Source organism: Micromys minutus, assembly GCF_963924665.1.
Source record: "Micromys minutus genome assembly, chromosome: X".
NCBI classification, from domain to species: Eukaryota; Metazoa; Chordata; class Mammalia; order Rodentia; family Muridae; genus Micromys; species Micromys minutus.
Window position 1 is genome coordinate 88,278,621 of NC_137970.1, and position 14,541 is coordinate 88,293,161.

Genomic DNA, 14,541 nt, shown 5'->3' on the forward strand with positions numbered 1-14,541 from the left:
CATTATCTAACAGACCTATAATGTTGAAGGAAAGAAGCCTATGGACATGCCTATGAGGAATTATCTAGATTAAGTTAGCCTCCAGGTATATCTGTCAGGAATTGTTTTTCTCTTTCCATTGGCTTAAGTGAAGTAGGCAAACTCACTCTAAATATAGGAGGCACATTTTTTATGCCCTTGGTTGCAGGACTGAATTACAGTGAAAAAGTGGGCCTGAATAGCAACATTCATCCCCCTCTGCTTCCTGATTGTAGATGCAGAATTACTACCTGCTTAAAGCTCCTGCTGCCATGACTCTCTGCTGTGATGGACCATGCTCTGGAATGGTGAGTCATGATAAACTCTTAATATTTTATGTTGCTTTTGCCAGGTACTTTAGTACTTTTTTCAGTACTTTAGTACTGAAATCAGTCAAGCTACCAAAACAGGAGACACTATCATTACTAATATTGAAATTACTGTTTATTATTATTATACTAGGACCTATATGACTTTTTCTAAAGTGTTCATTGTGTGAAATTAAGAGCAAAGATACTTAGTAACTTCTGGTCATAATAGCTATATGTTCTTAATAGATTAGTAAAAATTTATTTTACTAAACTTTAGCTACTGTATTTATCTTTTCTTGCTAATTTTGATTTGAAGTCTATTTTAACACATTATCACAATAGTTATATTGGCTTATTTTTCATAGATGCTTACTTGTTAGATTGTTTCCATCTTTTTGTCTATCAATGCTGTACCAATGATTTGTGTTTCTTTGAGAAAACAGACAGTTGGTTTTAATTTCAGCCCTGTCAGCTGGTATTCATTTTTTTATTGGTAAATAGAAATCATTTATATTTAAATGTATTATTAAAAGATGATTAATAGTTCTATTTTTTGGTTTAATGGGACTGTTATAGATTACTGCTTGCTGTTTATTTTATATTTTATTGATATTAGGGGTTTATTTGTTTATTGATTATACGTGATGATCCCTTCATGGTTCATTCTTGTTCATATAATCCTCTAATAAATTTGTTTTGTATTTTATGATTGAAACTATCATTATTCTGTGTTTCTCTGAATGGAAATGTCCTCATTTACTTGTCAATTATAAAACATATTTCTGTTAGATATACCAACCTGTTTGATAATCGCTAACTTTAGAACTTTATATATGACATTCAATGGTTTTCTGGCTATAAGAAGTTCCAGTGTTGGCATCATTGTTACTGGGACATTCATGATTTTGTATGTTAGTTTGTGGTTGTGTCTTATAGCTATTAATATTCTTTCCTTGATCGCTTTTTTTGGAATCATGACTACAGTATGCTATGGAAATGTTCTTCTCTTGTTATATCTACGTGGACAATATAAATATGTCCTGAGTTTGGGAAATAATTTCTTCATCTAAACATCAAGAAATTTGTTTTAATTTTATTGATTACATTTGGAATGCATTTAGTTTTTAATTTCAGCTACTTCTTTTTTCTTCTTTAAAATTTTCTCTTTTTAATTATTGGATATTCTGTATATTTTCAGGTGTTATCCTCTTCCGCCAATACCATACCCCTCCTCTTCCTATTTCCTCTATGTAGGTGCTCCCTCTCCCAAAACCGTCTCCCACCTCAGCACCTTGGCATTCCTCTACACTGAGAGAACGTGCCTTAGCTAGAACAAAGACATCTCCCCCTATTGCTGCCAGAAAATGCATTCCTCTGCTGCATATACAACTGGAGCCGTGGGTCACTTGAAGTTTGGTATTTTAGTCTCTGGGAGCTGTGGTGGGTTTGGTTAGTTGATCATTTTGTTCTTCTCATGGGGGTTGCAGACCCTTTCAGCACCTTCATTCCTTTCTCTAGCTCCTTTATTGGTGTCCCCGTGTTCAGTCTGATGGTTAACTGCAAGCATCCCCTTATGTATCAGTATGGCTTTGGCAGAGACTCAGATGAGGCATCCATATCAGGTTACTGCCAGTAAGCACTACTTGGCATCAGCTATAGTACATGGGTTTAGTGGCTGCATATAGGGTGGATCCCCAGGTGATGAAGCCTCTGGATGATCTTTTCTCCAATCCCTGCTTCTCTATTATTTGTCCCTTTATTTTCTCCCATGAGTGTTTTGTTCTCTCTTCTAAGAAGGATTAATGCATCCACATTTTGGTCTTCCTTCTCTTTGAGATTCATAAGTTCTGTGAAATATTTCTTGGCTATTGGGAGCTTTAGGGGCTAGTATCTACTTATCAGTGAGTACATACCATGTGTGTTCTTTTGAGACGGGATTATCTTACTCAGGATGATAGTTTCAAGTTCCATCCATTTGCCTAGGAATTTCATGAAGTTATTGTACCTTCATTTAGGTTAAATTCTAAAAAGTCTTTGAGTTCTTTATTTCATTCTTGACCAAGCGATTTTTGTGTAGAACATTGTTTAGCTTCCATGAGTATGTAAGCTTTTTGTGTTTTTGTTATTGTTGAAGACCAGCCTTAGTCCATTGTGATCTGATAGGATGCATGTGATTATTTCAATGTTATTGTATCTGTTGAGGCCTGTTTTGTGACTATTTGGTCAGTTTTGGAGAAGGTTCCATGAGGTGCTGACAAGAAGAAGGTATATTTTTTTGTTTTAGGATGAAATATTTTTATTATCGAAAAACTTTATTTTAAAAAACGAAGATAAATGTACAAATTTTTAAGCATTTTTTCATAAAGGTATACAAATACATTTTTAAGGTTGTAATAAAGTATTTGTGGGTACATATACATACACATATGTATATATGTAACAATAATGTAGGAAAAGAGGCTATCAATTTGAGGGAATAGGATGAAATATTTTATGGATGTCTGTTAGATCCATTTGGTTCATAACTTCTGTTAGTATCACTGTGAAACTGTTCAGTTTCTGTTTCCATGATCTGTCCATTAATGAGAGTTGGGTGTTGAAGTCTCCCACTGTTATTGTGTGTGGTGCAATATATGCTTTGACATTAGTACAGTTTCTTTTATGAATGTAGGCATAAATAATTAGGATTGATAGTTTATTTTGATAAATTTTTCTTTGATTAATAAAAAGTATCCTTCCTTATCTTTTTGATGAAATTTGGTTGAGAATCTATTTTATTCAATAGTAGATGGCTACTCCGGCTTGTTTCTTGGGACCATTTGCTTGGAAAGTTTTTTTCCCAATATTATACATTGAGGTAGTTCCTGTCTTTGTTTCTTGGATGAGTTTTCTGTATGCAGCAAAATTCTGGGTCCTGTTTACATATACACCCTGATAGTTTCTGTCTTTATATTGGGGAATTAAGTCCATTGATATTAAGAGATATTAAGGAATAGTGATTGTTGTTTCTTACTGTTTTTGTTATTAGGGATAGAATTATGTTTATGTGCCTTTCTTCTTTGGGGTTTCTTGAAAAAATATTAATTTTTTTGCTTTTTCTGGTGTGAAGTTTCCCTCGTTATGGTGGAATTTTATACCTATTATCTTTTGTAGGGCTGAATTTGTCGACAGATATTGTGTAAATTTGTTTTTGTCCTGAATTATCTTGGTTTCTCCATCTATGGTAATTGAGAGTTTTGCTGGATCTAATAACCTAGGCTAGCATTTGTGTTCTTTTAGGGCCTACATGTTGTCAGTCCAAGATCTTCTATCTTTCATAGTTTCTTTTGAGAAGTCTGGTGTAATTCTGATTGGTCTGACTTTATATGTTACATGTCCTGTTTTCCTTGCTGCTTTTAGTATACTTTCTTTGTTTTGAGCAATTGTTTTGACTATTATTTGTCAGCACAAACTTCTCTTCTAGTCCCATCTATTTGGAGTTCTGTAGCCTTCCTGTTTGTTCATGGTCATCTCTTTCTTTAGGTTAGGAAATTTTCTTGTATGGTTTTGTTGAAGATATTTACTGGGCCTTTTAGTTGGGAATCTTTGGTCTCTTGTACACCTATTATCTTTAGGTTTGGTCTTCTCATTGTGTCCTGGATTTCCTGGATGTTTTGGGTTAGGAGCTTTAAAATTTTTGCATTTTCTCTTGCTGTTGTGTCAGTTGTTTCTATGTTGTCTTTAGACCACCCTGAGATCCTCTCTTCCATCTCTTGTATTCTGTGGTGATGCTTTTGTCTATGACTCCTGATTTACTCCTGATTTCTTTTCTAGGTTTTCCAACTTCAGGGTTTTCTCCTTTTATGATATTTTTCATTGTTTCTGTTTCTGTTTTCAACTACCTCTCCTATTTGGTTGTGCTTTCCTGTAGCTCTTTAAGTGATTTTTGTGTTTTCTATGTTTCCTCTTTAAGGGCTTCAACTTGTTTGTGTATGTTATCCTGGCTTTCCTGTACTTTTAAAAGTGTGTTATTTATGTGCTTCTCAAGGTCCTCTATAATCATTATAAAGTATGATTTTATGTCTAAATCTTGTTTTTCTGCTGAGTTGGAGTATCTACTATTTGCAGTGGTGGGAAAACTGGGTTCTGATGTTGCCAAGTTGTCTTGGTTTTACTTTCTTAGGTTCTTGTCCTTGCCTCCTGCCATCTTGTTATTGGTGATGCTAGGTGATCTTCTTTTCTCTGACTGGAGCTTGTCTTTCCTGTGGGTTTGTGGTCCCCGTGGGCCCCAGATGGAGTTTACTCCAAAGTGTTTGGCCCTCTGGATAGGCTTTGAGTTCTGATGGCAGTGTCCAGACTCTGAATTTGGTCCCGAACAGTCAGTTCCTAGCCAGCACTATGCCCTAAGTGTTCCTGGGGGTCTTTCTCAGGATGGTCAGTAGAGGGTTTGTGGACTCCTCTGTGGGCTCAGGAGTGAGAATGTTCCTGCGGGTCTTCTGGGTGCCCAGCAATGTGCAGTCAGGCTGCCAGTCCTGATGAAACTGATCTGGCTCTGGCCTTGGGCCAGAAGTGTCTGTTCCCAGGCAGCCCTGTTACCTGCACCCTGAGAGTTCTGGGTGGTCTCTCTCTGGATAGTCAGTGGAGAGGAAGTGTGGAGTCCCCAGTAGGTTCAGGAGTTAAAATGCTTCTGCACGTCCTCTGGGTGCCTAGCAATCTGTGGACCACCCTCCAGAACTGCAGAAAGTCTGCAGGCTCTTAGCTACTTCTTTCAACACATGGATATATAAAGGTTTCTTTAGTCTATCTTCTATATTGCATTCCATATTCTTGAAAATTACTTTTATGCTTGTTTTTGTTTATCATTAAACTTGTAACTCATCCCGAGTCTTTCTTCTGCCTGGTTGAGTCAATTTGTGATCGTCAACATTTTTATTTTATTGTTGTTCTTGTCCAAACTCTCAATTCACTTGCTGCTTTTTCTTTTACATTGCTGACTTTTTCTTTGCTATCATTGATTTTCTCATCTGTTGTGCTTTTTATTAACTCATTGTGGCTGGCTTTCTTTAAGAGGTCATCTTCTTACAAGTAATCTTTTTTTTCAATTTTATTAGAAAACTTTTGAAAAGTTTGTTCAGAATCCAGTGTGGTTGGATTCATTACTTGAAGAATTATTATTGTTTGAAAGCATTGTTAGGTTGTATTTTCATGTTTTTTGTGTTCCATGCTGCAATTAGTTTGCCTGTTTACTTGTATATAAGAAGTAAAATACTTCTTATTTTGTGTGTATTTAGAGCGCAATATTTTTGTAACAAAACCTATTCTTGAACGTTTAATATCCAGTACCATCTGTTACAGAGAATACAAATTTGTATAACAAGAATATTAAACCATATACAATATAAAATATATTTAATATAGATTGAAACTGGGTTCTGCTTCATAAGATCTAAATTTATCGGGGAGATAGGCCTCCGGTTATGCTTGTATGACAGGTTATTTTGATTTTATTAATTGATGTAGCGAGAATCATATTCTTAGTAACTCAAAGAAAATATTATAGTTTAAAAGAAAAACAACTCTTAGACAAACAAGATGTATGTACCAGCATCTATCAGGAGGAAGAAAATGGATGTGGTAAGGAAACCTGCCCTTTTTTTTTTTTTCCTGACTGTCATGGAAGTCGACCATTTGATAGCAGGCAGTCCTGTGGTAGAGAGTTAACATAGAATCTTTAGAGAAAGGTTAAGTCAGCCTAATATAGCAGACAAAAGCACATTTTGAGTTTTGGTGAGCATCTGAAAGAAGAGAGAATAAAGGAAAAGAAAAAGTTAAAATGTTAGGACTGGGAAAGGTGGACAGACTTATGGGGTTATAGGGGTTGTGAAAATCCTTGTCAGCTAAAATCATAATTTATTAAAAATCATTATTATGTCTATTTCTTTAGTGTAAATTAATATGAACTGACCTTCCAGAGGGGTAGTTCTTTATCCAGGTTAATAACACCGAATCAGTTCTTTTGGTTGCTGTGTTGAAATACCATGATCCAAAGTGATTTAAAGAAGAGTTTAGGAGACCCAGACACACAGGACTGGCGAGAACCAGGTGAGAAGGGAATCCAACTAACCAGGGAGCAGAGAGATCTCAGCGGGGCACACAGAAAGTGTGCGCCTGCCCAGCTTGATTCAGGGATCCAGGAACCTGGCAGCATTGGGCCCTCTGTTCCCAGTCAGCGGCTTCTAGGGTGCACAACAGGTGCTTGGAACATCCACAACTAGGGACAGCAGAGATTCAAGGACACAGGCCAGGTACAAGGGAAAGGCAAGAACCAATCACTGAAAACAAGATGGCAAGAGGAAAGCAAAAGAACATACCCCAGGGAAACCAGGACAACCTGGCAACACTAGAACCCAGGTCTCTCATCACAAAAAAGAGCGGAATGCCAAACACTCCAGAAAAAGAAGACTCAGACATGAAATCCTACCTCAAGATGATGATAGAGATCCTTAAATAAGAACGGGAGGAAAAGCATAAAGAATTAGAAGCTTTTAAAGAAGAAACAAGAAAAACACTCAAAGAACTCAAAGAACTAGAAGAAAACAGAACCAAAGAGATGAAGGAATGGAAGAAGGAATTTAAAACAGAAATGGACACAATAAAGAAAACACTAAAAGAGACAACCCTAGAGGTAGGAATCCTAAAAAAGAAATCAGCAGTCACAGATGCAAGCACTTCCAACAGACTACAAGAGATGGAAGAGAGAATTGGGGGCTGAAGACAACATTGAAAACATAGACAAAACAGTCAGAGAAGATGCAAAAACCAAAAAGTTCCTAACCCAAAATGTCCACGAGATCCAAGACACAATGGGAAGACAAACCTAAGGATAATATGAATAGAGGAGGGCAAAGAATATCAAATAAAAGGCACAGTAAATATCTTCAACAAAATCGTAGGAGAAAACATCCCTATCATTAAGAATGTGATGACCATGAGCATAAAACAAGCCTACAGAACTCCAAATAGAGTGGACCAAAAAGAAATTTCTCCCAACACATAATAGTCAAAACGTCAAGTGCCCAAAGCAAAGAAAGAATACTAAAAGCAGTCAGGGAAAAAGGCCAGGTAACATATAAAGGCAGACCAATCAGAATCACACCCGATTTCTCAACAGAGACTATGAAAGCTAGAAGAGCCTGTACAGACATCATGCATACCCTAAGAGAGCACAAGTGCCAGCCCAAGCTGCTATACCCAGCAAAACTATCAATCACCATAGATGGAGAGATGAAGATATTTCAAGACAAATCTAAATTTACACAATATCTGACCACAAACCCAGCACTACAACGAATTATAGGTGGAAAACCCAATACAATGAGGGAACCACCTCATAGTAAAAAAAGAAACTTCTAAGCAAGAAAACCAAAAGAAGAAAGGTACACAGGCACAATTCATCCTACCAAAGCAACAATAGCAGGAAACTGTCCCGCGCAACCGTCTCGCCAGCAAGAACGACTCGGCACACAAAATAGGATTCTTCTGCGGTATAGCTTTAATGCTCTCGAGAGGCAGAGCATAAGCTTACATCAAGTAGAAGTGAAGACCACGAACTATCTAGCCCGTCCCCTTATATAGGAATCAGTCCTTGCCTTGGACGTGGAGCCCCCTGATTGGTTGAAACTCATCAGGCCATATGACGCCACGGGAGAGGCAGAGCTCAAGGAGTGGAAAGTTACCCAGCACGTGCGCACATGACTTATTTACTGCTAACTCCAGCCGTATGTCAGCGCCATCTTGTAATGGAGAATGTGCAGGCGGCGCCCCACAGGAAACAGCAACCACTATTTCTTGATATCTATTAACATAAATGGACTCAACTCTCCAATAAAAAGATATAGGCTATCAGACTGGATACATAAACAAAATCCAGCCTTTTGCTGCATACAGGAAACTCATCTCAGAGACAAAGACAGACAATATCTCAGAAAAAATGGTGGGAAAAAGACCTTCCAAGCCCATGTCCCCAAGAAGCAAGCTAGAGTGGCCATTCTAATATCAAATAAAGTAGATTTTCAACCAAAAGTTATCAAAAAAAGATAAGAAAGGACACTTTTTACTCATTACAGGGGAAATCTGTCAGGAGGAACTCTCAATCCTTAACATATATGCTCCAAATACAAAAGCAACCATATTCATGAAAGAAACCCTACTAAAGCTCAAAAAATATATTTTACCCCACAAAATAATAGTGGGAGACTTTTATACTCCACTCTCACCAATGGACAGATCATGGAAACAGAAACTGAACAAGGACACTGTAAAACTAGCAGAGACTATGAACCAACTGGGATTAATAGATATCTATAGAACATATCATCCTAAAGTAAAAGAATACACCTTCTTCTCAGCACCTCACAGCACCTTCTCTAAAATTGACCATATAATTGGACACATAACAAGCCTCAATGAATACAAGAAGATCAAAATAGTCCCCTGTATCCTTTCAGATCACCATGAGCTAAGGCTGGTCTTTAATAACAACAAAGACAACAAAAAGCCCATATACACATGGAAACTAAACAATGCTCTATTAAACGATAGCAGGGTCAAAGAAGAAATAAAGAAAGAAATTAAGGATTTTCTAGAATTCAATGAAAATTAAAACACTACATACCCAAACCTATGGGATCCAATGAAAGCAGTACTGAGAGGAAAACTCATAGCTCTGAGTGATTCCAAAAACATACTGGAGAGAATCCATACACTAGAAACCTGACATCACAGTTGAAAGCCCTAGAACCAAAGGAAGCAGATACACCCAAGAGGTGCAGATGGCAAGAAATAATCAGACTCAGAGAGGAAACTTACCAAATAGAAACAAAAATAACCATTCAAAGAATCAACAAAACCAAGAGCTGGTTCTTTGAGAAAATTAACAAGATTGATAAACCCTTACCCCCACTAACTAGAGGGCAAAGAGAGAGTATCCAAATTAGCAAAATCAGAAAGGAAATTGGAGACATAACAACTGAAACTGAGGAAATTCAAGAAATCATAAGATCCTACTACAAAAGCCTATACTCAACAAAGCTGGAAAATCTGGAGGAAATGGATGAATTCCTAGATATATACCAGATACTAAAGTTAAACCTGGACCAGGTAAACCATCTAAATAATCCCATAACACCTAAAGAAATAGTAGCAGTCATCAAAAACCTCCCAACCTCAAAAAGCCTAGGTCCAGATAGGTTCAGTGCAGAATTCTATCAGACATTTATTGACAACCTAATACCAATACTCTCCAAATTATTCCATAAAATAGAGTCAGATGGAACACTATCTAACTCATTTTTCAGGGCAACAATAACCCTCATTCCTAAACCATACAAAGACCCTACAAGGAAAGAAAACTTCAGACCAATCTTACTAATGAACATTGATGCAAAAATGCTCAGCAAAGTCGTTGCAAATCAAATCAAAAAACATATCAAACAATCATTCAACATGATCAGGTTGGCTTCAACATGATCAGGTAGGCTTCCTCCCTGGGATGCAGGGATGGTTTATTATACAGAAATCTATCAATTTAATCCATCATATAAACAAACTCAAAGAAAAAAAACACATGGTCATTTAACTAGATCCTGAGAAATCATTTGACAAAATTCAACACCCCATCATGTTAAAAGTCTTGGAAAGAACAGGAAACTAACGCCCCTACCTAAACATAATTAAAAGCAATATACAGTAAATTAACAGCCAACATCAAACATAAGGGTGGGAAAGTTGAAGCAATCCTACTAAAATCAGGGATTAGACAAGGCTGCCCACTCTCCCCCTACCTATTCAACATAGTACTGGAAGTCCTGGCTTGAGCAATTAGACAGCAAAAGGAAATCACAGGGATACAAAATGGAAAGGAAGAAATAAAAACATCACTGTTTTCAGATGCCAGGATAATGTACTTAAGCAACCCCATAAATTCCCCCAGAGAACTCCTACAGCTGATAAACAAATCCAGCAAAGTGGCTGGATATATAATTAACTCAAACAAACCAGTAGCCTTCCTCTACTCAAGGGACAAACATGTGGAGAAAGAAATTAGGGAAAAGATACCCTTCACAATAGTCACAAACAATATGAAAATTTTTGGTGTGACTCTAACTAAGCAATGAAGGACCTGTATGACAAGATCTTCAAGCCTCTAAAGAAGGAAATTGAGGAAGATCTCAGAAAATGGAAAGATCTCCCATGCTCATGGCTAGGAAGGATCAACATTGTAAAAATGGCCATCTTACCAAAAGCAATCTACAGATTCAGTGCAATCCCCATCAAAATTCCAATCCAGTTCTTCATTGAGTTGGAAAGAGCAATGTGCAATTTCATCTGGAATAACAAAAGACCTAGAATAGTGAAATCCATTCTCAAAAACAAGAAAACATCTGCGGGAATCACTATCCCTGATTTCAAGCTATATTACAAAGCAACTGTGCAGAAAACTGCATGATACTGGTACAGAAATAGGCATGTGGATCAATGGAATAAAATAGAAGATCCAGAAATGAGCCCTCAAGTATATGGTCACCTGATTTTTGACAAAGGAGCTGTAAACATTCAATGGAAAAAAGACAGCCTATTCAACAAATGGTGCTGGTCCAACTGGCACTCAGCATGCAGAAGAAAAGAAATAAACCCTTTCTTATCTCCTTGTACAAAGCTCAAGTGCAAGTGGATCAAAGATCTCCACATTAAATCAGGTACACTGAATCTATTAGATGAGAAAGTATGGGAGACCTTAGAACTCATAGGCACAGGAGAAAATTTCCTGAACAGAACCCCAATATTTCGAACTCTAAGGTTAAGATTGACAAATGTGACTTAATGAGATTGCAAAGTTTCTGTAAGGCTAAAGACACTGTCAAGAAACCAAAATGGGAGCCAACAGAGTGGGAAAAGATCTTTACCAACCCCACATCAAATAGAAGCCTAATATCCAAGGTATACAAAGAACTCAAAAAGCTAGACACCGGAGAAATAAACAACCCTATTAAAAAATGGGGTACAGACTTAAACAAAAAGTTCTTAGTCAAGGAATATCGAATGGCTGAGAAACATCTAAGGAAGTGCTCAACATCTTTAGCCATCAGGGAAATGTAAATCAAAACAACCCTGAGATTCTACCTCACACCTGTCAGATTGGCCAAGAATCAAAACTCAAATGACAACAGATGCTGCTGAGTATGTGGAGACAGAGGAACACTTCTCCACTGCTGGTGGGGTTGTAAACTGATACAACCACTATGGAAATCAGTCTGGCAGTTCCTCCGAAAAAAATGGACATAGTACTACCTGAAGACTCAGTTATTCCTCTTCTGGGCATTTACCCCAGAGATGCTCCAACATACAACAAATATACACACACCACAATGTTTATTGCAGCTCTATTTATACTAGCCAGAAGCTGGAAAGAACCCAGATGTCCTTCAGTAGATGAATAGATACAAAAATTGTGGTACATTTACACAATGGAGTACTACTCAGCTATCAGAAACAATGACTTAACGAAATTCTTAAGAAAATGGATGCATCTAGAGAATATCACCCTGAGTGAGATAACCCAGTCACAAAAAGACAGACATAATATGCAGTCACTGATAATGGGATACTAACCCCAGAAAGCTCTGAACACCCCAGAAACAACTCACAGACTGTGTGTAGTTCAACCAAAAAAAAAAAAAAAGAATATATTTTAATCAAAATAGAACTGTATCACATCTCCCTTTCCTCCCTACAGCCCCTCCTAGTCTCTCTCCTATCCCCTCAAATTAATAGCCTCTTTTCCTCTATTATTGTCACATATATACATATGTGTATGTATATGTACCCACAAATACTTAATTACAACCTTAAAAATGTATTTGTATACTTTTATGCCAAAATGCCGAAAATTTGTACATTTATCTGTTTTTTAAAATAAAGTTAAAAAAGAAGAATTTATTTTGACTTATAGTTCTATAGGAAGAGACCACAGTACCTGAGAAATCATGGCTGAATTTGGATGGATTAGGGAGCTGAGAGTGTACATCTTTGTCCATTTTCAGTAGTGAGAGCTAATTGGAATTAGAAAAATGCATGTTCAACCCCCAGTGAGGTATTTCTTTCTGCAAGGTTATATTTTCAAGAGTTTCATAACCTCTATAAAGAATACCACTAACTATTGAAATAAGTGAGTTTGTGTGCCGTGGCGGGGGGGATTCTCCTTTAAAAAAAGAAACTGTCCTATTGGAAGTTTAGGTCATCATCCAGGCCAGAGATTCTATTCTCTTTACCAGAATGCCCCTTTATTCATACTCTAAGATTTCCCTCTCAGAAGATGTATTCCTAAAAGCTCTTAGGAACCAGATCAGTGATCCTCCAAACTTTTTGTATCTCTGGCCTCCTCAAAAGACTAAGAAAATGTGTAGTGTTTAGCCAAGAAGAAAACTGCTTAGCTTTTTATCTGGGGTACCTTTACACTAAACTGCCTAGGCAATTTCTACCACTTGTTCACTATTCTCCCCTCTGACAAGGTATGCATAATTGTTATAGAACCTTGGTAATAAATAATCTGGCTTTCTTTTTAAATCTAATGTCGTCGTTGTTTATTTGGAGCAAATTCAGCTCCTGGAGCTGGATGGTTGAATGCAGGAGTCCCACCAATTGCTCCAATTCCTTCCATTGTACCAACTTGTCCAAAACGTTCAGTTGTTGGTGGTGTCAATCCAAGGGTTCCATCTGCCATTATAACAGCAGGTCCTGGGGGAGCTGGAGTACCAGGTGGCACAGGAGCTGGGGCATGGCGCCTCTATTCTTTATGCCATAGCACCTCCCATAGCCATTTGGCCCATCTGTTCTCTCGCATCAGGGATGGTTCCCTTGAATCCTTCCTGCTGTCTTTGCATCATTTCTTCTTCTTGTCACCACATCTCTTCCTCATGGCGCCTGCGTTCCTTTTACTGCTTTCGTTTCTGAACCTCTTGGTTATGCAGCTCCTCCATTCCTCAAAGCTCTTATTGAGGTCTCAATCAAATCCTGCCTCATTAGCATAACCTGGTACTCATGGCTGCTGCCTCCATCTCCATCTCCAGCTTCTCACGAGCCTCCTTGATGTTCCGGTCTACTTGATCCTGCTGTTGCTTCTCCATCTCAACGAGTGCCTTCCAGCGCATGGCATACTCATATTCAAAGGACCCAGGCTGTGCAAATGTGGGTGGCTGTTCTCGCTCCTTGTGAAATTGCTAGGTTTTTTTATAACCAGGTTCTCTGGAAGTCCCTATTCGTCATCTAACTTGTCCATAGGCTCCATAGTCACAGGCCGAGGAAACATGGTTAGCAAGGAGCCTTCGCTGCATCTGTCCAGAGCTTTCTAAGCAGCTGGCTTCCCTGAGAACTCAATGCCTTTTCCCCGAGAGCATTCCTCGGTCATCCACAATGACTACAGCCCTCTCCTCCTGGCCAAACACAGAGAAGGCTTCTTCCAGCAGTTCATTGGACATGTACTGAGGAATGTTGCAGACCGTAAGAGATGCACTATGACAAGGAAAGCGCACTAGCAGCTGCTTTCCGCAGAGTGGCATATTGTCCAGCTCCACTTTGGCAACTTCCGCTACGGTTCGTGTTTCCAAGCCAATAAAGCCAAAGTCTTTATCCTTATGAATGAAAACTTCTACCGATTTTCCATATTTCTCAAAAAGTGTCTTCATTGTCTCCTCAGTGATGTTAGAGGGAAGATTGCCCACAAAGAGACAGCTACGTTGGCTGGTCTTTTCTCCTGGTTTCCTAAAATTCTTCAGGTCAATAGTCAAGCCTTCACTCTGGCTGCTGACCTGCTGTCCATGTTCAGGTATTGGTGGGGGTGGCTGCTGCTGCTGCTGATGGTAATGATGGTGCTGCTGCTGGTGATGATGGTGCTTCCTTGGAGTGTGATTCTGCTTCTCCAAATTAAAGGTTTTATTGCTCTGCATTTTTGTTCCCTTGACTTCAATTTGAACACAGCAAAGTGTCTGACTCTCAGTCCTCTCTAACCCCGACTGCTTCTGCCCACAGTTCTTTGCTCATATAGAGTTAAGTCTAGTGGGTGTGAATCCTTGGACTATAAAACAAATTTGTAAATCATTTTTCAGTCTTTGGTGATACCTTCCTGGAGAGTGGTTAAATTTATTCTTGTGACAAAATTAAACCTTTTTAATTTTCT

At 38.1% G+C, this 14,541-nt stretch overlaps 1 pseudogene across 1 annotated transcript; it reads right to left on the reverse strand.

The window, feature by feature from the left end:
• Positions 1 to 12,933: 12,933 nt before the first annotated feature.
• On the reverse strand, positions 12,934 to 14,311 carry LOC308415111 (non-POU domain-containing octamer-binding protein-like; annotated as a pseudogene). The gene has a single exon. The product of its transcript is annotated as a non-POU domain-containing octamer-binding protein-like (transcript).
• Positions 14,312 to 14,541: the final 230 nt, after the last annotated feature.